Source organism: Sus scrofa, chromosome 7, assembly GCF_054392235.1.
Source record: "Sus scrofa isolate SSC_HxYL_T2T_F1_AM1 chromosome 7, Sscrofa_HxYL_maternal_Yorkshire_Landrace_v2.0, whole genome shotgun sequence".
NCBI lineage: Eukaryota > Metazoa > Chordata > Mammalia > Artiodactyla > Suidae > Sus > Sus scrofa.
Window position 1 is genome coordinate 74,884,013 of NC_139389.1, and position 25,406 is coordinate 74,909,418.

General features: G+C 38.4%; 1 protein-coding gene and 2 long non-coding RNA genes across 30 annotated transcripts in view; 1 reads left to right on the forward strand and 2 right to left on the reverse strand.

Annotated features, from left to right (window-relative positions):
- The window catches only part of NPAS3 (neuronal PAS domain protein 3), an 876,069-nt gene that overhangs the window by 377,434 nt on the left and 473,229 nt on the right, over positions 1-25,406 (reverse strand). The window lies entirely within an intron of this gene.
- On the reverse strand, positions 1,322-13,150 carry LOC146401674 (uncharacterized). Its single transcript, XR_014810722.1, has 2 exons — positions 13,115-13,150; positions 1,322-5,760 (listed from the first exon to the last, which is right to left on the reverse strand). It is a non-coding gene; the product is annotated as an uncharacterized LOC146401674 (long non-coding RNA).
- Positions 5,609-8,063, forward strand: LOC146401675 (uncharacterized). The gene is made up of 2 exons (XR_014810726.1): positions 5,609-5,843; positions 6,314-8,063. It is a non-coding gene; the product is annotated as an uncharacterized LOC146401675 (long non-coding RNA).

Genomic DNA, 25,406 nt, shown 5'->3' on the forward strand with positions numbered 1-25,406 from the left:
AGTAAAGATCTTTCTTCTCTTGGTTTTCCCTCTATTTCTCCCTCTTCTATCGGAATTACCCTAAATCATTCAGTATTTTTATCAATATCTCCTTAAGACATTCCAACAGATAAAACGTACTTCAGAGAGGAATTCACATACGGATTAAAGGATCAGAATTCAAACTTATCTCAGTAAGTTAGAACAAGGTTTAGAAAACATTAAATTTATAGTCAATGGGAAAAAAATTGCTGAGTCTTAAACGGAAGCTAACACATTATTTCAAGTGCAAGATGGGAAAACCTAGCTTAACTACAATTTTGGTGACAGATCTGGAGCTCTTAGTTGACCACAGTTTCAGAAGAGTCAGAAATGAAGTGGCTACTTAATAGCTGGAATGGTTCTAAGCCACATTAGTAAAGTGAATTTTCACATCAAGGGGTTGAGTCTGCCCTATGGGGACTACACCAGAATACTGGGTCATTTCAGAGTATGAAGTAGTACACTGAGGAATCTTCAAATTTTGCCATAGGAAGAATCACAAAAAGAATTTATTAAGGAAAGACTTTGTGGAAGAGAGCTCTTAGGAAAAGAGATGTTAAGAAGGTAAAACTGGGATCAAAAAGTGAACGATATAAAAGTGTTTCTAAAGATAAGAATAGTGTCAGAGTTCCTGCTGTGGCTCAGTGGTTAATGAATCTGACTAGCAACCATGAGGTTGTGGGTTTGATCCCCGGCCTCACTCAGTGGGTTAAGGATCTGGCATTGCCGTGAGCTGTGGTGTAGGTTACAGTCACGGCTTGGATGCCACTTGCTGTGGCTCTGGTGTAGGCCAGTGGCTGCAGCTCTGATTAGACTTCTAGCCTGGGAACCTCCATATGCAGCAGGTGCGGCCTTAGAAAAAGACCAAAAGATAAATAAATAAATACATACATACATACAAAGATAAGAATAGTGTAATAATAAGAAGGGGTGCCTTGGAAGAGAGCAAGTTTACCATGCTGGAAATAATCTGAACACTGGTCATGTGACTTCTACCAAGAAATTTTGGAAGGGATTGTTGCTTTGGAAGGAAATGTTAGATAATCGCAGATACAGAGATTCTATGCCTTTCTTTCCTAAAAGAATACTTTGGCCAAAAGTATTTGGTTGGATCAAGAATGTTACAGAAAACCATCCATGAAATTACATACTAGGGAATTCATATAGGAAAGGTAACATAATTAACATACTAATATTTATTTGTACAATAGAAAGTTTATAGAAAATATCCACATACCTATGCATTTTTACTAACTTACTTTTAAAAATCCTCTTTTTTTTTTCCTTTAAATATAGTTGATTTACAGTGTTGTGTTAGTCTCAATTTACTCTTAAGAGATTAACAGTGCCAGGAATGAAACAGAGAAATTAAGTAGAAGCACAACTATCCAGCATAAATCTGCAATCTTTTGCTGCAGAGGACAGTTACAGAATTGTAGAGCTGAGCTGCATCTATTCTGGGCCAAGGATGTAAACTTGACTGACAAGGAACGTAAGCCCTGTAGAGTTTATATAACTTGCTAACTTAGTTAATACTGTGGGACACTAGGAAAACATCCTTTACAAAAACAGCAAAAATGTATTTGTGGGAGAAATAACTATTTGTGCTTTGTGGATATAGTTCCTATATTTCTTATCGCTAAAGGACAGAAAACCCCATTTTTCAATCCAGAATAATAAAAAGTTGGCATTATCACAAATATATGAAGCTAATTATTAAGTTATAAAAGAAGTGAGAGCAAGTAAATCTTGTAGCATTAACCTCACTCATTCGTGGTTGGTACCATCTGTGGCACAGAGCCCCACTGAAAGCAGTCAGTGCTCTCTGGGAGGGAGCAGCGAAATGCATACTAGAATTCACTGCGCCTCTTCCTTCCCTGGCCTGTGGACCAACCTGAGCCGACCCAGAGAAGCCCCTTCATCTTAGGCTCTGCTGAGTATCAATGAGAAAGGCAGCATGGTCCAGGGACAAGGGCCCTCATTCAGAGTTGGATCTCTTCTCAGGCGTTGCCTTTGTTAACACGAGGTGCTGGGTGACTTCAAAGGTTCCACCTAGCTTTACTATTCAGTGGGAATAGTACTTCCTCCCATCATGGTCTTAAATGAACTGTCATCTTTAGGTCATAGCTGGCACAGGCAAGCCTAGCTGAGGGCACAGGACACAGTTCTGTCTGATGCTTTTAGTCCCTCACAAATGACTGGCCTCATGAGACTGAGTAAGGAGTTCAACAGTGAAAACATCTTTCGGCACAGGAATTCTTAATTACAACACTAATTTAAGAATTCTGTTTTTCTCTTCCTTCCCCACTATTGACCAAATTGAGGACATTTTTCACTTGGGTTGGCTTCTGACCTCTTTTAAACAACTAGCAAATTTAACTTCCATTAGACTTGACTAGCTCTCGCCTTCTATCACTGACTACTTGGGAGTCCCATAGATTATTAGTTTTTTTAAATGGACTAATTTATTATTCAAAGAAATCTTAGAAGTTTTTTTAATTAGGATTCTCACTTTTCATCACTGTTTTCTCCCTAAGATTCATTGATTGGACATGGAGATCTTCCAAGTGGAAAATGGACTCTGAGGACCTGCTGTCACCTTCATGTCCCACATCCCCACTACGTTGAGAAAATGCTGTCTCAATCCAGAGAAGTCAGACTCATGCTTTTTTTTTTCCCCCATCTGTGATCATTTAAAATGAATTTTAAAGTATAACCACTCATGCAACTGTTTATCTAGACAAAGCACATATACTGGGAGGAGTATTCAATATCTTAATATACACACAAGTGAATGTTCCTTTTTCCTTCTGCAGCTTATAAAGGTACAACTTTATAGTCTCTGTCTCAAGCAGCTTTCTTATTCAACACAGAGAATAAATACTATGTGCAAATAAATATCCTCTGTACTTCACAAGGCTATAGTGCAAATGTATTAGGAAAAACTGTTTTGGTAAAATTCCTTGATTTCTTTGAAGTATTTATCACTTTCATTTGGGTTAAATCTGGAACTTGAACAACTGCAAACATTTAATTCCTGCCTATTTTGCACTTTTCCAACCTTTAGCACCACAGATCTACATAGGGCTAAAGCAATTCATCAAGAATTTTGATAAAGTAGGAATGATATAGACAGTCCACAACAGGCTAAGAGCTGTTGCTTGTTGGAGGTACGAAAACAAAAGCAAAAGCAAAAACTTGAGGCGTGACCATGCCTTTCCCTTTGGCTTTATCATCTATGGGCCAGTGTGGAATATTTTTATACATGGTGGGAATATCTTTACACATGGTGGGAATATCTTCTGTCTTGTTTGGTTGGTTGGTTGGTTGGTTTTTTGTATTTCATCTTGAAGGTAAAATTGATGGTGAAAGATTATACCATGCATTTATTAGTACAAGCTAGAGGCAGGCTAACTTAGTGATTCTGAGCATGGATTCTCATTGCCTGTCCCTGAGCTGGTGAAGTCATTGCTAATACAATACTCCCACTGAGTCATTAATAACACAAAAATCCAGACCAGCAAATGCCCCATCATCATGCAGAAGACCTCTTTTCTTATTTGAGCAACTCTCCTGTACTCCTCCTCTTGTCCCCGGTACAGACTTGCAATTCAGCCTCCACTGCAACATATTACTGCTCAAATGTTGGAAAATTTTGCTGTGATGCATTTTTTTTCTCCTCTGGTTTCTGCACTCTACCCAGAAAAGTGTGCCTGGGCAGTAGCTCCTCTCTCCATTACATTTCCCTGCCGTGTTTACATTCTTCTTCCACTTAACTGTAGAAAACCTGCTTACATGTACAGCTTTGTTTTACTCAACAGTAAAAATGGGGCAAGAGCATACTCTGTCTTACTATAGCACATGTCGCCTTTCTTGTGCCCAGTTACCATTGGGAATACCACATGAAATCCCATGATCATTTGTTTTTTATGCTCAGTAACCAGCAAGAAATTTCACATAAAAATGCATTATCAGTTAGATTTTTAAAATATCAAGACAATTTCTATCTTCATTTGACTGACATACACATATATATTTTCCAAATGTGCTACAGTGTATCTCCCACACATGAGGGCCTTCTAGTTTAAATGCCCCCTTCACATCTTCACTATAAAATTACTGGCAAACTTAAATGTTGCATGCTTTAACAACAACTATAAAAAGACACTGCTGGAAATATATTGGGAAACGGGGGGGGGGGGGAGAAATAGGCCATAGGGGGAAATATGAAGACTTTGGCCAGTGTCTGGCAAATTCTCCCAGCCCATGCACATATGCGCTTTCCCCTGCTCTGTCTGCAGTTGGGACATGAAAGCCTCTAGCTGTGGCCCTGACTTCTCCAAGCCAATGAATGTACTGGAGTCTAATGTCCAATTTGATTTTAGCTGTGTGGCTCTAAGTATATAAAATATTTGAATCACTGAAGAGTTCAGGTCAAAGTCAAATTATGCCACTTTCTCCTTCATCCTTCAACCCAGCTCAATCCCAAAGTGGTTGTCCTTTCAAAAGGAAGGACTATTTGTTCCAGTACAGTAAGGAGCTCTCCCTCTCTTTATCAATCTTGTGGGAAGATTAAAGGCCACTCTATTTGGGACAGTCAATTGGATTCCTTGAATACTCGACTGTAGAATCCAGATGGTAGAAAACTATTAAGTGGATAAAAGCTTAGGGACCAAGGGTTTCAATTATAAGTCACGTCCTTCTTAACCTGACTTTCTCTATAGCCACAGATACATCAGGTAACTGCTCAGCACTGTTTTCTCCTCTCCAAGCAGGCAAGCTTGGAAAAATGGGTTCTACTCTGGTTTTGGGATCTGCATTTGGGAGCACTGCATCTGTTAATTTTAAAAACCAGTTCCCTATTTAGATTACTGCTGAAATCAACTAATTAGAAAGCAACACAAAATAAAAGAGAAACTGATCGTGTCTTCTGATAGAGCTTTGAATTCTAAAAATAAACAGAATCAGCCACGATAACCAGTCAGTTGTCTAACTCCTGGGCTTCCTTGGTGCTCCTGAGGGCTGCAGCCTCTTGGTTCAAAAACTGTGATTCCTCAGTAGAGGCTGTTATTCAGTAAATGAGCTCCTGCTTACTGGATGATTTTACACCTGCCTTTCAGAAGCCCCCCAGGAAGCAAAAGCTGTAAGGGCAGCGTGGGTCATAGGTAGCCTCAAAATGAAAATCTCGGAATAGAAAATCAGAGCACAGCAGCTAGAATTTCAATAAGAAAGAGCAGTTGTCTTTTTCTAATTAAAAAGGTCAATGTCCTTGGTTTCTCAGATTTCTAACTAGTTGCAAGTTAGTTGAACAGTTTCCATGTTTGCATCTGAATTGTGCCTGAGAGCCTCAAGGGTATACAGACCAAATATACATATTTATTCGGGAAAATTAATTGTTTACACTGACGAAACAGGCTGTAAATTGGATGAAAATATGCTACAGTGTTTGGATATTCGGAGGAAATTTAAATACATGCATTGACCTTTCAGGAACATGGATATAGAATGGTAGGGAACATCTGAAACACTGCTTTATAAAAATAGCAGTTTCATTTCCAGTATCTTAAACAGAATGAAAGATGATGAAGAAAAAATATATGGGCAGAATTCTGGGGGAAGAACTTTTTGTGGTCTTTGTGAATGCTTCTGTGACCCAACACCCTGATGTGTGCATGTCACAATCACTCAAAAAAGCAGTTCAGGGAGTTCCTGTCATGGCGCAGTGGTTAACGAATCCGACTAGGAACCATGAGGTTGCGGGTTCGATCCCTGCCCTTGCTCAGTGGGTTAACGATCCGGCGTTGCCATGAGCTGTGGTGTAGGTTGCAGACGTGGCTCGGATCCCGCGTTGCTGTGGCTCTGGCATAGGCCGGTGGCTAGAGCTCCGATTCGACCCCTAGCCTGGGAACCTCCATATGCCGCGGGAGCGGCCCAAGAAATAGCAAAAAGACAAAAAAAAAAAGCAGTTCATATGTTCAAGACTGATTAACTTACAAAAAGTATAAAGGTATGTTGAAATATTCCACATTTACCCCTCAATCCCTTTACTAAGCTACTATGAATTTTTTAATAAGTCCATGTATCTGTTATAGCTCTTATTGAAGCTCATACATATACTCTGTCCTATTACAGAGGGAACAGCTGCATCCATGCAAGTCTGTAGAGGATTCTAGGAGTTCCCATTATGGCTTAGTGATTAACGAACTTGACTAGTATCCATGAGGACACAAGTTCGATCCCTAGCCTCGCTCAGTGGGTTAAGGATCCGCCAGTGCTGTGAGCTGTGGTGTAGGTTACAAATGCATCTCAGATCCTGCGTTGCAATGGCTCTGGTGCAGGCTGGCAGCTAATGCTCTGATTCGACCCCTAGCCTGGGAACTTCCATTTGCTACGGGTTTGGCCCTAAAAAGATTTTTAAAAAAGGACAAAAAAATAAATAAAATAAGTAGAGGACTCTAGAATGATGGTATTCCACCTGTACAGGAACATAGTCATCTCTCTACATCACTTGTTCTTCATTCTCTCTTTCCCTCTTCCAGTTCCCTACTAAGAAGACTCAACTCCAGGTGCACTGACATTTGTGTAACTTTAGAGGATGGAGCCAAGGGGTATCCACTTCCGACAGGTATACCTGCCTCTTCTTGTGAGACTGGTCAGAGCTATTGTGGAAACACTGCAGTGCAGCACCAGCAGCTTCTCTCAGACACAGAGGCCCCCTGTGAGGTCATCCTGTAATCCTGGGGCTGTGAGGCTCCAGGGACGCTGTTGTGTGCTCATGGGAGTGGTGGATTCGGGCTTGTTCTATACAAAGTGTTAACGGGCATGTATCATGATGAAGACGATGGTCATGGCACAAGTAACGACAACATTGTACACACTTTCAATGAAAATACTACATACAATGCAAGGGAAGGACATATTGAGGCAGGTAAATTTTAGCATGTTTGTTAATAAAACCACTCACACTTTTAAAATCATGTTCATTTATCTACCACCACCCTTGCTAAAGAAATCCAACTTATATTCTCCCAGGGCCTAAGCCACTGCCTAGAAGTTAGAAGCATATGGGCACTGTATTAGACAAAATCTGATAACCTTAACCCAAGGGTGTTGAAATAATTCAAGCATTCTATGTGACATAAAATCCAGAATCCTGTGATGATATTTAATATATTTAGGTAAGAAATGATTAAAATGTATGAAAAATTAATGTCTCTTCTTAAAAAGAAGTATCAAAGATAGAGCTTCATAAAAATTTAAAATTCTTAATTTGGCTTTTATGTACAGGATGATCCCAGAACATCTTGGAAAAGAAAACTAAAATGGTAGTCATATTATTTTTATAGGATCGTTCGTTAAAATTTTTAAAGTTTATAAAAATGTTGCAAACAATCTAATGCTAGCCAAGTTCATCAAATATAAGGTTTTTTACCAAATCTTATTTAGCTAGGTTTTGCCCTTCTATATAAAGTATACAGTCTGCCAACTGATCCACGGACCCTAGCTAATGGGTCATGGCTGATGGATTTCACAGTGGACAAATATTTTGTAGACCCCTTAAGCATAACCACTGGTAAATATAATATGCCCATCTAAATTCCTAATACTTAAAACTTCTAGGTCTGATTACAGATCTACAACTTCCATGAAGCTTCCCAGGCTGACACCAGCCCAACAAGGGTCTGGCCCATACCCCCTGGAACTCACTAACCACAGCATTTCAATTCTCCCCCCACGGACTGTTAGCTTCCTAAAGGCAACAATGAGTCTTACTCTTCATTGTATTCCTGAGAGCATCCAGCAGAGTATTGCATATTTTATTGGATATTTAATCAATGCTTTTTCATAAATTAAAAAATTAATGTGTTTTTGTTCATAGTGGACACATAACTTTCACAGAAACCTGAGATATTAGATCACTGAATTAAATCTTTCTATCTGTAAGTGAGCCTATTTCCCACACTTTTTTTTTTCTTTTTCTTTTTGCCTTGAAAACATTTTGGTTGCTTAAATGTATATAGGTTCAAACAAACAAACAAAAACCATCCAAGTCAATGTCTCTATATTGACAAACCATCCAAGTCAATGTCTCTATATTGACAAAGCTTTCCTCCCAGTTAGAGTTTGATGTGGTTTATCATCTACCAAAGAATATTTTCAAGTCAGCTGCTAGGAGAATGAGTGATCCACTTGTTTGTTCTTTTATTCACTGAAACAAAATTCATTCAACTCATACTATAATCTGGGTAATTGTTTACATTTCTGTGAAAAATATATAAACTACTGCAAAGCTACATATAGCATTTTCTTAAACCACATTCACAAGAATGAAGCAGCTTGATGCGATGTGAATTTTAATGGGTGAATAATCTAACAGAGAGAGAACAAGTGAGGGGTGACCTAACAACACCTTCTCAGATCCTGCCAGTCTTCATTTCGATTACATTCTTAACCATGGAAATTTGATTACTGGGTTTTGCTAAACTGTTCCAAAACAACTACTCCTTTTCATTTTGAATGTTATTTTTTTAAAAGGTATGCCTGCATTAAATAAAAACATCATGGCTCCGGTTGGTTCGACTATTTTAGAGAAAAGACTGATTTCAGGCTTGTGACTTAGAATTGGGTCTGACTCTAAAATCTGTAAGTTAAGATATTGCCTAAAATGACAATCATACTATTCAGATTTCTATTTCACTCTACTTAATTTGTTACATATAAATGAAGTCCAAGAATATAGGGCTTGACCTCAGCTGCTACTTTCTAACAAATTGGCATAAGCCTACTCAAAGAACTCCAGTAGTTGAGTCCAAATGTATAGAGGGCATTCCAGCATCAGGGCTCACAATTATCTGGATGCTGTGTGAGGCACTTTACATATATTTTGTCACTGATCCTTACCACACACACCTTGGGATCATTTCACTGTTTCCTTTCTGAGGATGATCTTAAATAATTCAGGGTCACAGAGGCAGGATTTGAACTCAGTCTGATATCAAACACTGTGTCTGTTTCACTATGCTATGTGGTCTCTGTATGCTGTCCTGAATCTAAGACTAAATGCAGATGGAACACTTTAGTCAATTTTCACTGTTTTCTTGACTAATAAGAACTTATAGAATACACTTGATGATAACATGAACTTACTGATATATTACCCTGAAAATCACCTCATTGCTACAACTTCATGGTCTAGATTTTGTTTTGGGTTTTGTTGTTGTTGTTGTTTTGTTCTTTAGGGGGCTTTATCATTTTGCTGATTTTTATCATAGCCATTTTTTTCTTTTTTCTTTTTATCTTTTTAGGGCCACACCGGCAGAATATGGAGGTTCCCAGGCTAGGGGTCAAATTGAAGCTGTAGTTGCTGGCCTACACCACAGCCACAGCAACATGGGATCTGAGCCACCACCGCAACCTACACCACAGCTCACCACAACACTGGATCCTTAACCCACTGAGTAAGGCCAGGGATAGAACCTGTGTCTTGATGGGTGCCAGTCAGATTCATTTCCACTGAGCCACAATGGGAACTCCATCACAGTCCTTTTCTTACACGGCAAGTTTCTTAAAATGTAGGCAATACTAGGTATACATCCCCATAACCCTATGACATTGAACAAACTTGAAAGAACCCCCTGCATTTGAAAGTGCAGTAAATGCAAAGATTTCTTGCATTTACATATGCAATACAGACAAGTGAAATCAATGACATGGAGTACCTATGTAATAAAGTAATTGCTTTAGAAATGTGTGTGATAATTGCATATCAGCTGAATAATTCATTACTAAAATTATTGGTAATGAATGTTAATTTAGTACGATTATCTCATGTGTGGGAATATGCTGATGTACAGTGATTTACAGTAAACTTTAAGGATGATCATTTTATTTTTAGACAATTGCATGTTCATTAAATATGAAAAAATGATGACAAAACAGGTTTCAGTGATGCATTCAATTTGCAAAGATAGAGTTTCCATCACAAATGGCTTTTGGGTTATATTAGCTATAGCCTATAAATCATATATAAATATGTGTGTGCTTGTGCTACCACGCAGAGCTGTCCAGCAGAGGGCTCCTTTGAAACAGAATGTGAAAAATGAGGCTGCCATTCAAAGTGGAGCCAACATGGTACTTTTAATAAACTACACTGAGGCTTAGCAAAGGTTTATTCCGAACCAGCAACAGTTTAAAATCAATTTTCCTAGAGATTGTTATTTCATGTATTTATAAATAAATAAGCATGAGATTTTCATGATACTTGTCCTATGAAAATGTAAAATGATTAGGACCAGATATTCTTCAATGAAATGCAAGCAAAACCAACTAATAAGTGTCCACAAGTTGTATAAACAGATGTATGTTTAATTACATTTATACAATACAAATAGAATGTACAGAAATATTTTATTAAAGGGGAACTACTTTTTTCCCAAGGAATATATTTGAAAAAATAAATAAAAAGATTGTACCAACTTTCCCCTTTTGTTAGCAACTATAGTTATTGAAAGATTGTCCCCTTTCCTTCGATAAAGGAGAGTGAGAGTTCTGCAGATTTTTTCCTTTATAAACTATTTAGACGTACTTAGACAAATACTTTTCTTTTTATATGGTAATTATTATTTCTCTTAACTTTTAAAGAAATAACTATTTTCAAAAGAAAAATAAGATGCATTTTATGAGGGAGTGTTAAAGAAAATGCTATAGTGATCAGACTGATAAATATTTTTCACATGAGCTGCTAAGTAATTTCATTTTTTAAAAGAGGAAAGACTTGATTATGTAGTAACTCTTAAAATTTCATTTTCTTCCTTGGCATAACCAATAGATGGGAGCAGGGGTCGGGGTTCACAGAGATTATCAGGTTCTTCATCTGGGAGTTACAGACAGCGTCTAAGGGATCATAAAGATTCACCAAGGCTGACTCTTTATTCAGCTCAACCTTAAGGTTTGCATTTGATTTTAATAAATGGATACATCACTGGTACTTGTTGAGAAAAGGTGAACTTTAGATCCCCAAAGAAGATGTTGACATTTATAAAACAAAGGCAAGTGATAACAAATCTTTAAAATAACAATCTAAAATCCTTTGTAATCACTAAAGTGGAATTTGTTCTGTCATACAGCCATAAACCCGACACTCTAGAATCAGGAATCACACAGCCCTAGAGTTGGCAGCAATTCTGATACTTAAATACATGAGTAAAGACAAAATACATTTAATGGTCCTTAAATAAACAAAACCTAAGATGTAAAAACATGATATATAAGTAATTTTTATCATAAACTATGTGTGTATATATATATATATATATATATATGGGTTTTTTTGGTTGTTTTGTTTTTAGTCAAATTAGAGCTGGACACTAGTATTTAGGGGCACTAGAGACCAGAAAAAGCTAAGATCCACATTTAACTAGTTATATATTTATTACTATAGAAAGCTGGAAAAGCCAGATATGGCAGAACATCTATGGTAACAAACCCAAAATCATGCTGATGTGAGTATTTATTATCTCAAACATGGAAAAATAATCAACCAACACTGTATCATCTCAGAAAACAGAACCACTCTAATGGAACCTGGAAAATACAATCCCATTACTTTGCATTTCACATGTGCATTTTTAAATGCCATTATTTTTCCCTCTTTTGATCTCTCCTTTGTATTTGTAAAAGGAGCTTTCATCTTTAGATATGCGTGTGGGGAGGCACTTTGGTGCCTGTGTCCTTCCATGTTTATGATGCCAACAGCCAGTCAGACTTCTGCAAATGACACAACTGTACCAAGACAGTTACATCTGACTGCTTAACCCCTCAGCTTGCCTGGGCAGTTCAGCAGGCCCTGCTGTGATGTTTTGTTTGCACACATGCACAGATAAAGGCCACCACTCTTCTCATTAAACAAGAAGGCATGTGGGGACATTAATAATTTAATTTGCAAGGAGAAGATGGATGTGGAAATCAAATGTTAAGTCTACCACCTTCCCTGAGCATTCCCCGTAGTGTTGGAGGAAATCTGATGCCAATTCTGCTGCCTGACTTATGCCTCTGGAATACTTTCTGAGCATCGGTGAATCAGTGCTTTCAGTTGACTGGCCCAGGAAGGGCTGTCTGGTCACAGTGCAGAACCCCCTGGAGGGGGTGGGAGGGAGAGGAAAGAAGGAAGAATACTGTTGGAATCCTGCCATAACTTGTGCTCTGTTTGGGGCCCGAGGGGCTCTGAAGAATCTGGACCAACCCTAGAGGGGACACTACATGAACAACGACCCAAAGATTCAAGAAGGGTTCTGCGTGACCCTCAGCACATCACAGACAAGCATAACCTTCCAGTCTATTCTCTACTCCTAAAAAACACTTTGCTCTTTTTGATCAAGGAAAGAAAGAGAGAAATGAGGGAGGGAGAGAGAAAGGGGAAAACAGAGGTGAGAGCCAGGGTCTGCTTTTAGTCCTATCTCCAGGAGTTTGACCCTGAGCTGCTCAACCAGCATGTAAGAGTGATGGCAAGGGGTCCCTTATTTTACAATCTTGATAAAGCCTCACTTCCTAGAAAAATTTATGCATGGGGTTTTCAGGATACCCACTCAGATTATGCTGCAATTTTCTAAACCAATAGCTCCGTAAATGACACCAGGGACAGTCCCCTATATCTAAGGGATGAAGGGCTCACACCCCCATTGAATTGACTAGATGAGCCATCATCCCTGCAAGGAAGCCTGAGCTTCACTGTGCCCTCCCACTCCGGATTCAGCCCTGAAAGCTACCTGCAACAAGGGAGAAATGTTAGCTTTATACTTTTCTACACAGAAACATGGAGAAAGAAACAATTTAGAAGAAGACAGTCCTTGCAGTAGGGGATAGCCCAGGAGCACAAATCATCATCATCACAACCAAACTTTCAAAATGCATTTTTTTAGTCCCACTGAATTAAGTTGATTCTTTTCAGCTTCCTCATTGCTCATGCTCAGATGTAGAAATCAGAGAATATTCATTAATAAGATGTTACAAGAACACTTTTCACAACTTGCCCTCAAGTCAACATACTATCCTTCTCATATGATGATTATATTACTGACCCATGGTCAAAAGGAACTCTCTTTTATTTATTTATTCATTTATTTGTCTTTTGTCCTTTTATGGCTGCACACATGGCATATGGAGGTTCCCAGGCTAGAAGTCTAATCGGAGCTGTTGCTGCCGGCCTACTCCAGAGCCACAGCAATGCCAGATCTGAGCCGTGTCTGCGACCTACACCACAGCTCACAGTGATGCCGGATTTTTAACCCATGAGCAAGGCCAGGGATCGAACCTGCAACCTCATGGTTTCCAGTCAGATTTGTTTCTGCTGCGCCACGACAGGAACTCCAAAAGGAAGTATTTTTTAAATGGCTCTTTCTTTCATGGTAAGAGCTCCACACACACATGTAATATTTCATTCAATCCCAATAATCCTATGAGATAGATGATATTATTATTATTTTCCTTTTACAGATGAAGGACACCAAATTAGAGAAGTTAAAAAAAAATGGGTCCATGGTCACACAGCTAGCAAGTGGAGAATGTGGGAACTGAAGCCAGGTCTATCCAATTTTGACATCATGCCCTTGATTGACTCATGGTACTTCTCATTGGAATCAAAGGCATAGGTAGATTCTAAGTTATCATGTACTGGAGCTTAGCCCACAGATTCTCCATCTTACTACTCCATGAAACTTAATGGAACACAAAAAACACCAGAATAAAATGCCCAAACTGGGTATTAGGCAGGGTTCTAACACCTATGTATATATAGTTATTCTCAGCAACATGCAGGTAGGCACAAATCATATTGGTGAAGAGTTGGTTCTGCTAATGATAAACTCTCAATAATCACAGTTTCTATAAGCATAAGAAGTAAATGAATGGATCACGTGTGTTTTCCATTCCCTGTGGTGGTCTCCAGAACCAACTTAACTACCAAGAAATAAGACCTATTTTGTTTACAGACACCAGAATTTACAGAAGAATATTTATCTGCAAAGAGTCACTTATTCATTCAACAAATATTTATTGAGTGCCAACATGTGCCAGGCCTTGTTCTGAGCACTGGGAATACAGCAGTGAGAAAATCAGCAAAATCCTTGTTTTTATGGAACTTATATTCCAACAATTTTGTTGACTTTCAAAGCACTTGGCTCTTTTCTCTTGGAAGCAGATTCAAAGTTCCATAGAAACAGAGCTTCATTATGCTCTGCTCACATCATGAATGTCTACAGCCTGGCAGCTGACTTTCCCTTAGTCACATTCACAGAGAGGGTGATGCTCCTGCACTAGACGCTGTGGGGAGCCCCAAAAAGTCAACAACGGATGTTCCAAAATATGGCACAGCATAGAGGTAACGCCTTGGTGATGGAATTTACTTTATGATGTTTCTAGCTGGAAATATGTGTGTGTAATTATTTTCAACTTTTAGATCAGCACAGTTAGTTTGTACTCTTTAATGACAACTCAGGGAGGAAAGGGTCCAGTGGCAGAGAGAAACAGGATCAAGGTTCAATGTGGCCAGAGCTGGGATGTGCAGCAGCTACTCTGCGTATAGATAAAGAAGGACACCATCTTCCCCAACAATGACTCTTCCTTAGCTCGTAGGAGATTGTTTTCATAAAAAAATAAAATGCTAATATCTTCCAAGTTATCAAGTGCATTAGGAAATTACAACTATCTCTCTGCTGAGCAAAGGAAATGATAAATCCAGCTGGATAAAAAGCAGTCTCCCACCTTATATTATACATATGACTTACCAACATTTGTGCAAGGCCTGTAGAAAGTGTTATCCATCAATAAAGAAAAATAGAACAGGTCAAAAAGCAGTCAAGCTAAGCCAAATTAAAGCCTCTGGCTTATTTTCCTGCATAATGTCCCACAATTCAGTGATAAAGAAAAATATGCCATAACTCACCACCAATGTGACAAATCTCCAACCTCCCATGATAAGGAGCTAAGAGGACATAATATAACTAATTTTCTTAATGAAGAATGTGGAACCAGTTTGATGTTCCTGAGAATGGTTCTTGCAGAATGCATAAAAAGAAGAACCCCCCTCCTTGACTTTCGTTCCATGGACCAACCCTCCCCCGTACCCCATCTTCACCCATCCTCCCCTTCAGCCTGAAATGCTTGGCTCATCATTTCAACCTCTCTCTTAACAAAATCCTAAATATCTTTGCTCATGACCTTCTGTCACATTCTTCTGGCAAAGTCACAACCCTAGATGAATCAGTACATCTCTGAGCTGCAGGTCTACATCCCCCTGCTGCATATCACACGACCACATAGATTATTCCACAATAAACTCAGGTTTACCAGCCTCAAGTGGGTTTACAACCTATTGTACATTCCAATAGGTCCCAATAAGTAAAACCTCCCCTTCTCCACAAGTATTTGAAACCTCTGCTCTCTCAGGTCTTACTTCCACCATACCTGACCCTCTTGCTCAGCAGATGGCTATACTTCTATTCCCAGGGACCAACACGAGGAAACCTCTAACCCTGTGCCACCAGCCTATCTGCTTCTGCCTCCAGCCTTTTCTTCAAGCTTTACACGGAGGCAAAGTCCTCTCAGGGAAGGCATTTTCCTCTGTCTGAATCCAGGGATGCGCTCCACTTTCATCTTCCTTCTCAATTATTCCTTCTCACATCTTAATTCTCTCTCTTCACTGACTCATTTCTCTTCATGTTGAAAGTCAAGGGCAGTAGACACTTTTCTGTGTCCACCAAGAGCCATGCCCCAATTTTTCTAAGAAAGAAGTAAGCTCCCAGAATGAGTCCTCATCTAGCACCCAGAGAATGACTTGATTAGTATAAGCCAAGGGTTCTCAAACATGAAAGATGTATTCAATTTTCCTAGAAGGAGTGTTCGAAACAGACTGCTAGGCTACTCATTCAGAATGATGAAGATGGAGTCCAAGAATGTGTATTTCTCCACTAAGTTCCCATGGGAGGCTGATGCGGCTGGTCCAGAGACTAACCTTTTGAGAAGCCCTGCTTCTAAATTATGCTTGATAACCACTTTCTCCTCTACTAATGGTTCATTTAGAATGGCCAAATAACTCCATTCTAGCCAACCAGCTACAAATAAAAGTCTGAATGGGAAAGGGTAAAGGAAATTCTGGGAAGAATTTTGCTTCCCTATAAAAAGAACAGAGAACAAGGATCATGTTTCCTGGTTTTGTTTCAAATGAGGTAACAGGGAAATGAAGAAGCCTGCTAGTGCCCATTAGGTGTCAAGCACAAGGACAAATATCCAAGAGAGAGTGAAAGCACAGTGAGAACCTGGCTTGAGTATATTTTTGCGCCATTACAGTAACCCTGAAGCCATCTAGCTCCAGTCTTCTTAATTTGTGAAATAAACAATAAAAGCTATTTAATAAAGCCACCAACAGTTAGGTATTCTGCTGGCTGCAATCGAATACAACTAACTAATTCATCAACTCCTGGACATCTAAAAATATCCCTTTTCCATCCCATATCCTCTTCTAGGTAGAATCCAATCTTGCTTTTCTACTTAAATACAAACTTTAAGAGCAACATTTCCTCTATTTTATTGTCTCCTATTGGTCCTCCAGCCCATTCCAGTATGTCTTGCACACTTTTCACTCCACCAAAAATGTTTTCACAGGGATTCACCACACCCCTCTTGATAGTAACAGATGCTTTTCAGAGAGTCAATCAATATTTATTAAATATTCAATTAAGGAAGGAAGGAAGGAAGGAAGAGAGATAAGCTGCTTTCTTTTCAAATCATTTCCCCTTTCTCACTGTAACTTCCTTAATCCTGTCAAACTCTTTTGATTTGATTTTGACCTAAGTTAAATTATTTGCTATAAACTTCTATGGCACTCTTGACATCTGTCACATCTATAATCATTTGTTCGATGTCTGTTTTTCTCCCTTGACTAAAAGGCACATGAAAAACTTTACTTGTTCCCATTGAATCTCTGAGTGCCTCGCATATAATAGGTGCTGAAAATATGCCTGTTAAATTCAAGTACATTTTCCTTCTTTTCAATATTTCTTTTAAACTGCCATGTTTAATAAATACATACTATGCAAGGAATAATGAATAACGTGGATCTTAATATGTACACTGACTTCTCAAGCATGCTACTCTGACCTTGTTTACAGTGGGATCAGAATAAAAATGTGCATTAGCTATTGTGGATTCTACTTTTGGTGATTTTCAGCAAGGTTTTTGTGGGCAAAAGTGTTGTGTTTGGAAGACAATGTCAAATGCAACCATTATATCTCACATCTCCCTGGAGCAAATCTAGTGATAGTGCATAAATTAAGCAAAATTAAATGATTTGAACCCCATAAAAGGGCAAAAGGATTATAGTTAGCAGAGAGAATCAATTCAAAATGTCTTGATCATCAATAAACTCTTTATGCCCTTCCTGGTCTCTTACTTTGGTCTGAAAATAAAACTCCTGTGGGCAACTCACCTTGCCCACCAAACTGTCTGCCTTTACCATGTCCAGGGGATTCTGCTCTTTACACTTCAGACAGGGAAGTCATGGAACACTCTTAGTTCTCTTACAACTATGGCAGGTATGCCTCCACCAAATGTTTCCGCTGGAGAATATGGAGATATGGAGGGCCTCCTCCCCCCACAGCATATCTTCTATGCTAAACAAACCAAATGACCTGACCATTATGGGTTCCTTTGTCAGATGAAAACAGACAAATTCATTCCAATGAATTTTAAAAGTTCCTTATTTTATTTCTCCTCATCCACTCAAATGGCACCTCTCTGAGCTAAATGTTACTCTGCAGCCCTCTTAAATATTAACCAAACTAAGAGTGTTAAAGAGATATCAACAAACCTATAATTCCTTATATGACAGTGGGAACGTACAGAAAACCGCCTCTTAAGAAATTCATTCATTCAACAAATACTGAGTGTCTACTCTGTAGTAGGTACACCTCTAGATGGTAGGAATGGAGCAATGAATAAAGTGATTCTGCCTTCACAAAGCTTGCATTTTTATAATGAAAATATAAGAACATATGTGTGTTATATACATATATATATATATTACATGCATACACATATTTCTAATACATCTGACGTTTTCCATATCCTTAGAATCTCCATAGGGACAATATAATCAGCAAGGAAGGAAGATAATTATATTTTCTCTTCTTACACCTACAATTCTATCCCTTTTACTTTTTCTTCCCTCTCTGTCTCTTCATTCTTTTTTCTTACTTGACATCTTTCTCAGACCTCATTGTGAAATTGGATGAGTACATCTATCTTTTATTTAAAGGAGACACAACATTGCCATCTTTTCCTAATCCCCTACAACATACTTTTGAACTGGGCTCAACTTAGTTGGCAAACCTCATATATATTATTTGATATTTCCCCATCAACTCTCAGATGAGGATCTCAAAATGTTATCCTATAACACTTACTAAGAACTGACAATGTGTGAAATGTCATACAGAGCTGAGAATTAGTCTTGGCTGCTGCTCAGTGGGTTCACTAATGCAAACTTTAATTCACTAAGGACACCAAAAACCGCCTGAAAGAGCTATTAGGACAACTATCAGAAAGTTCAATTTTCTGTCTCAAGGTCCCAACAGTGGTGTTAGTGCCAAGAATGAAGAGACAGCTATAAAACCTGTCCTGCTACATGTTACTTATAAAAAAAAAAAGTGAAAAATAAAAAATGAGTCCAGTTTGATAAGTGATCTCATTTACTTTCTCTCCATAATGTTTATTTTCAATCCAATCATCATCTTCTTAGTATAAAATACTTTTCTGGTTGTTTAAATATCTTTTCTAGGTATAACAGGCCCTCTGTAAATCTCTATACTTGCAAACTCACTAACTATAAAAAAGTAAGTCCGTGCAACTTGTCTACCCAGTGTTTAAGATTTTTCAAGTATTAGATCATTTTGAACATCACTTAAACCTTTACACAGAGCATGGCTTACTACCAATGAAATGACATAATCTATCTGAATTCCTCATGGCATCATAAACATCTGAAAGCTTCCAAATGGGAAATACCACTCTGGATGCATGTATGGAACAGTCCCTTACCCTTTCTGCTTTTCTCTAAATTTCACCCTACTGGAAATTTAGGAACCAGATTAATGATTTCACTAGGCAGAATTATTTTGCTCAAGAATTGCTCTTAAGGGAATTTTACCAATATCATCGGCTAGAGTGAGGCCCCAAATCACACCCTTTAATGGGCTGGTCTCACAGATTGGGAGATTTTTTTCTAAAGAAAAGACAACAATGACAAAGCCCCAGTAATGACAACTTCAAAAGACAACTGTTCTGCAAAACTCAAGGTGCATCTTGATCATACACACGTGAGAATCCAATGTCTCCATGAGGCTTCAGTTTTGGTTTAAAGAACCAAATGTAGAAGAGAAAATGATTTGCCAATTTACTGCTTAGAACTCAATTTTAACAACAAAGTAATTCGGCTCAAAAACCTGGTTATTCAACAGCACTTGGCTACACAGAGGACGGCTCAGGGAGCTCCTCTTGTCTGACTTGTCACAATGACTGACACTTTCTAATATTGAGCTGGAAATAATATGGATATTTAATACTGCAGCATTTACATCAAATAGAAGCAAAGCACTATTGTTTATCAGCAATCTATTTCTGATGGCATGAATCTATATAGACATAATTACTGTTGAATGATGAGCTCTGATTTTTCACATGATGCATAAACAAATCTGTGAAATATTCACAATGTTTCATCTTGTGTGATTTGAGAAACCTCATAAAGCCAAATTCTTAAGTATTTCCTATGCGTTCCACTTGAATTTTGACTAAAATTTACCTTTTAGATCTGTTATGCCACTCATGAATTTTTTACAGTATCCATCTGTGCTTTGCAATCTCTATTCTCCACGGTTCCACATTGTTTTGGCTAACTAACAGGCCCATATGTTGCCTTAATGTATTTCTGCACAATGTTTGTGCTTTAAAAAAAAAAAAAAAAAAAAAAAAAAAAAAAAAAAAACCACAGGGAAAAACCACAGGTCTAAATAAGCTATAAAGAGCATCCACATACAGTTAGACTGTCTTTACTGAGTCTGGAGACATTATGATTCTGCTGCGACAAGCAGCATTTGTCTTCATTTTGTCTGACTGTCCTCATGTGTTATTATTAGTGGCTGTCAGGCTGAGGCAGAAAAAAATAGCATCACTTGAGTAAGAAGTTGAATGCATAAATGCAATACTACACATGGTAGCTGAGGGTGAAAAGTCTGTTTGAAATGCTTAAATGCAAACACCAGGATGAGGAAATTTAAAAGTGAAAATCCTTACTTGGCAAATGTGAGGAGGAAAAAAAAATATGACTTCCTTGTCTACAAAGCAAAGTGAAGGCTAATTATTGACAAAAACTTAGCAGCCTCTGAATATCTTTGAAGACCATCTTTTCAACATGTCAGCTTAGCTTTAATTGTAAGAAAACAAATATGTTGGAACATTTGCCTCCAGTCCAGTGTTTCAGATAATGTTGACAAATACCTTGCATTTTAAAGTTAAGCTTTCAGGGTTCAAAAAAAGTAACTTGAAAGTATGTTTTTGATGTAAACCACTCTCAGATGCTACTTACTATATTCTCCCACTCTCTAGAGGGGACACTTGGGTAGCGGTGCTCCTCCATCTATGTTTTAGGAGTTCTTCCCCACTTGGCTTCTCAGTGCTTCAGGAGCCAGTTCATCTTACTTCTGCTTTTTATTTATTTATTTTTGGCCACACCCAAAGCATATGGAAGTTCCTGGGCCAAGGAGCGAGCCTGCACCACAGCCGTGCCCCGAGCTGCTGTGGTGACCACACTTGGATCCTTAACCCGCTGCATCACAAGAGAACTCCATTACTTCTTTTTTTCATCATTAAAATGAGATAAACCAGATTATCATAAGACTCGGAAATTGTTACACTCAAGCTCCTTATCAGAGAGAAACACGTTAATTATCCAGAAAGTGGAAGATTTCCCTCTAAAAATAAATTTAACTTTATCTTCTTATTTTCCTATCGGAAAAGATAATCTTCTCCTCCAGTCTCATTCATGGTCATTAAACACGAATTTTTCACCAAAAGCTTTAAAAAATGCTTTTAAAGAAACAACTCCCTATCAATACAATCAAGATGTACCTTTTCCAACATCTCACGAAGTTTCTTTCAAAAAGTCTGCCTCCTCTGGCTTTCTCTACACATCACCCACAAAAATCCCATCTTTTATGATTCTGAAATACCAAAACAGCCCCCTCTTTAAAACTGGAGTTCCCTCATGGCTCGACAGGTTAAGGATCCAGCGTTGTCACTACTGTGCTACAAGTTTGATCCCTGACCTGGGAACTTCCTTATGCTGCAGGCATGACCAAAAAATAAATAAATAAAATAAAATATACATAATTTTCAAGTATAAAATGAAAAATGGGTTCACCATACACTAATATATTGTGATTATTTTTTTTAAATCATTCCTACCTTGTCCTTCCCTAATGCCATCCCTAACCATGCTTTCTCCTTAATCATATTATTCATAAGGCGGCACAGGCTACATGCTTTTCCTTGAGGAACCAGTTACATTCACTTCTTTCTTTGTGAGACCTTTTTAAAAAATGGTTATTGTCAGATATTAGCGTTTCATCACAATTTCCTATAATGCACAATGTAGTGCCTAACAATATCAATTGAAGCTGGTGCTTAATATAATACTGTCTTAATAATTGCCTTGTATGTATATGATTTGTTCTTCCAACTAGACTGTAAGTCCCATGTGGGTGAGGAGCTTTAATCTTATACTTTATAATCCTTAGCACCTGGCCCATAGTAGGTGGTGGTAAAATAACTGAAAACAGATGAACAAAAGAGAGTTTATGTCAAAATAACTGATTTGCATATAGTAGGACAAGCCTCTGGTAACATATTAAGAAACAGAAGCAAGAGCAGGCCTGTCTAAAGTGATAAATGGAGCCCTGTGTGGAAGATCAATGATCAGGGAAATATTCAAATGAAAGTGTTTTAACTCCAAAAGGATTTTCCCTAAGCATTTTCCTCCCATCTGCACACCCCCAAATACATAAAAATTAAAACCTGAGGAATCCTAAATAGAAAAAAAAAAACATCTTCAACTATATTAACATATTCTCTTAAAAGTCATCAACATAGAAATACAAATATTTTTGTAGAAAGGAATGTAGGGACGGGGAATCAAAACGCCCATGGAGGTGTTTTGTAAAAATATTTGACTGCCTTGACTGTCCCTTAAAAACAAACTGTTTATTTTCAGTGCCTCAGAAAATCTCTCTTTGGAACGTCTCTGGACTAGTTGTTAACACCCTGCTCCCTCCCAGGTGCATGCAAGCTTGGGAGGCTCTCCTGAATCTATGCTCCTTCTTCATGGCAGACTCTGGATTCTTTCTGAAGTAGATATCCAAGAGGAAAAGCTGCTCAGCCGTTGGTCCTTCCTCCTCTTGCTTGCTCATCAACTCACTGCTCATCAGGCTTCTCTGGCAGATTCAGGGCAAGAAGGGGTCACGCATCAATTACTTTACAGGTTATGTGGCACCTGAGCAGCAAGACCAGGTAGGGCATTAGGTGGGGAGGTGCCTGTGGAGGACATGAACTGCAAAGGTGTAGCTAAATATCAGCTTCCATAGTTCCTCTGGCACTAATTTTTGTGTGTAATTAGAAGTGGATTCTGAAAACACATCCTGCATCACTTTGGTTGATTAGTATTTTGATATTTAATAATTTACATCCTTATAAACTTTTAGCATTGGTAAAGTGTTTGTATTTGTGTCTGATTCCAGGGGAGCTGAAACCATCGATAAGCAGGAAAATATACTGTGGAAGACACAGAGGTCCCTCTGTCAAGAAAAGTTTCAAAATATCCCTGATTTTTTAGCAAAAACAAGTTACGTTTCCTAATACAATAATGGCAGTGTTCTATATCACTATTTATTTCTTCCTCCACTCTTTTTCACTTCAGACAAATCTCCTGGTTGGTTGGTTTGTTTATTTCAGAAAGCCACTCATACTAACAACATTGCTTTATAACTCACAAAAGCTGTCCTTAAAAAGATAGCTATTTTAAAGGACAGGAGTGACCTGATGGGGCTGCAGGGGGAAGAGATAATGTCTAAAGTGGCAACACAGTTCAAAAGAAAAGACTTGGGGAGTTCCTGTTGTGGTGCAGTGGTTAACGAATCCGACTAGGAACCATGAGATTGCGGGTTCGATCCCTGGCCTTGCTCAGTAGGTTAAGGATCCAGCATTGTCGTGAGCTGTGGTGTAGGTTGCAGAGTTGCTGTGGCTCTGGTGTAGGTGGGCGGCTACAGCTCTGATTTGACCCCTAGTCTGGGAACCTCCATATGCCACAGGAGAGGCCCAAGAAATGGCAAAAAGACAAAAAAAAAAAAGAAAAAAAAAAAAAAGACTTGGTCTACTTGTTCCTCTGGATCATGGAAAAGGTTCAATATGAATCCAAACATAGCATCCTTCAAATGTTTCTATAGGGTATTTAATTTTGGACCTGCTAACTCCTTTCCACATCTAGAATGTAATCTTAGATTACAAGATGCATGTGCTAGGTCACGCAGCATCACCATGGACTCCTAAAGGATTAAGTAAAGGTCCACATCGAACGAGGCTGTTACTACATTGAAGTTATATTTTAGGGGACATACGTTGGTCTGCACTATGTCATCACCTATGACAATTCCTATCACATAGAAGTTTCAGTGGCTATCAATTCAAAGCTATTACTTCATAAATAAGTGATTTTTGAAGATGTTCCAGGAACATGCATTTAATATTTCTATCTACCAGTGGCAGTGTTCCATGGTCTGAGATAACACAGATTCACTCTCAATTTTCATTTATAAAATTGGTATCTAACAATTAATCTGAATAGGGTTCTTAATTACAGCGTCTTGCATACACTTGCATGAGAATATGAAGTATCAACTTTTAGCACCATTTCCCTAATAAGAATCATATAAGAATAAAAGCTATTCAGGAAAGCAAAGCCAGTCTTATTTCACTGGCAGCAAAAAAAAGTTTTGTTTTTGTTTTTTTTTTTTTTTTCCTCCCTAGAAACCTCCTTGCTGTAATTGGAAATCATATTAAAACAACCCAAAATAAATGAATTAGAAGGGAAGAAATTAAAGCTCAGAAGAAATATGCAAAAGTAGGCACAAACACTAACATCTGCAACTAGAAAGTGTTAAGTTCTAGGAAGAAATACTGGATTCACTTTTCAGCTTCCCTGATTTCTACAAAATGAGAAACTTAATTCTTGTGATGGAGTGAGAATAGTAAGTACCTATCTCTAGTAGAAATATTGTCATTTTCTAGACAGAAAAAAAGAACTTTTTAGAAATATATTTTTCCCTTGTTTTGTTGTTGTCTTTTTAGGGCCACACCTGAGGCATATGGAGGTTCCCAGGCTAGGGATAGAATCAGAGCTGGAGCTGCCAGCCTATGCCACAGCCACAGCAATGCAGGATCCAAGCCACGTCTGCAATCTACACCACAGCTCATGGTAACACTGGATCCTTAACCCACTGATCGAGACCAGGTATTGAACCCACAACCTCATGGTTCCTAGTCGGATTCGTTTCCACTGCACCATGATGGGAACTCCCTCCCTTGGATTTTTGATGAAGTCATGTAAACAAAACAAAATGTACTCAATAGTCCTTTAGAAATACAACACAGAAATGTGGTTCTCTCCAAGTTTTAATTACTGAAATCATGTATTTAATTCTAAAAATAGGAGTTCCCGTCATGGCGCAGTGGTTAATGAATCCGACTAGGAACCATGAGGTTGCGGGTTCGGTCCCTGCCCTTGCTCAATGGGTTAACGATTTGGCGTTGCCGTGAGCTGTGGTGTAGGTTGCAGACGTGGCTCGGATCCTGCGTTGCTGTGGCTCTGGCGTAGGCTGGCAGCTACAGTTCCGATTCGACCCCTAGCCTGGGAACCTCCATATGCCGCGGGAGCGGCCCAAGAAATGGCAAAAAGACAAAAAAAATAAAAAAATAAATAATTTAGACAACCTTCGTAAGTTATTTCTATTTACTCTTTTTCTAACAAAAAGTAATATCAGAAACTCCTTACCAGAAACATGTTATGAAAGTAGTGTTATCAATGAGGATTTTAATAAAATCCTGGAGCCAGATAAAATCTCAGTACATCTTCTAGTCTAGTGTCCTGACTTCATCTAAGATAAATTTGGGGGGCGGGGGGAGCTTGAGAGATCTCCAGGGAACAGAGTCCTTGTTGTTCTCTAATACTTTATTTTTGTTTTTAATCAAGTTTATTATCAGGGAATTTATCCCTTATGTTCAACCTA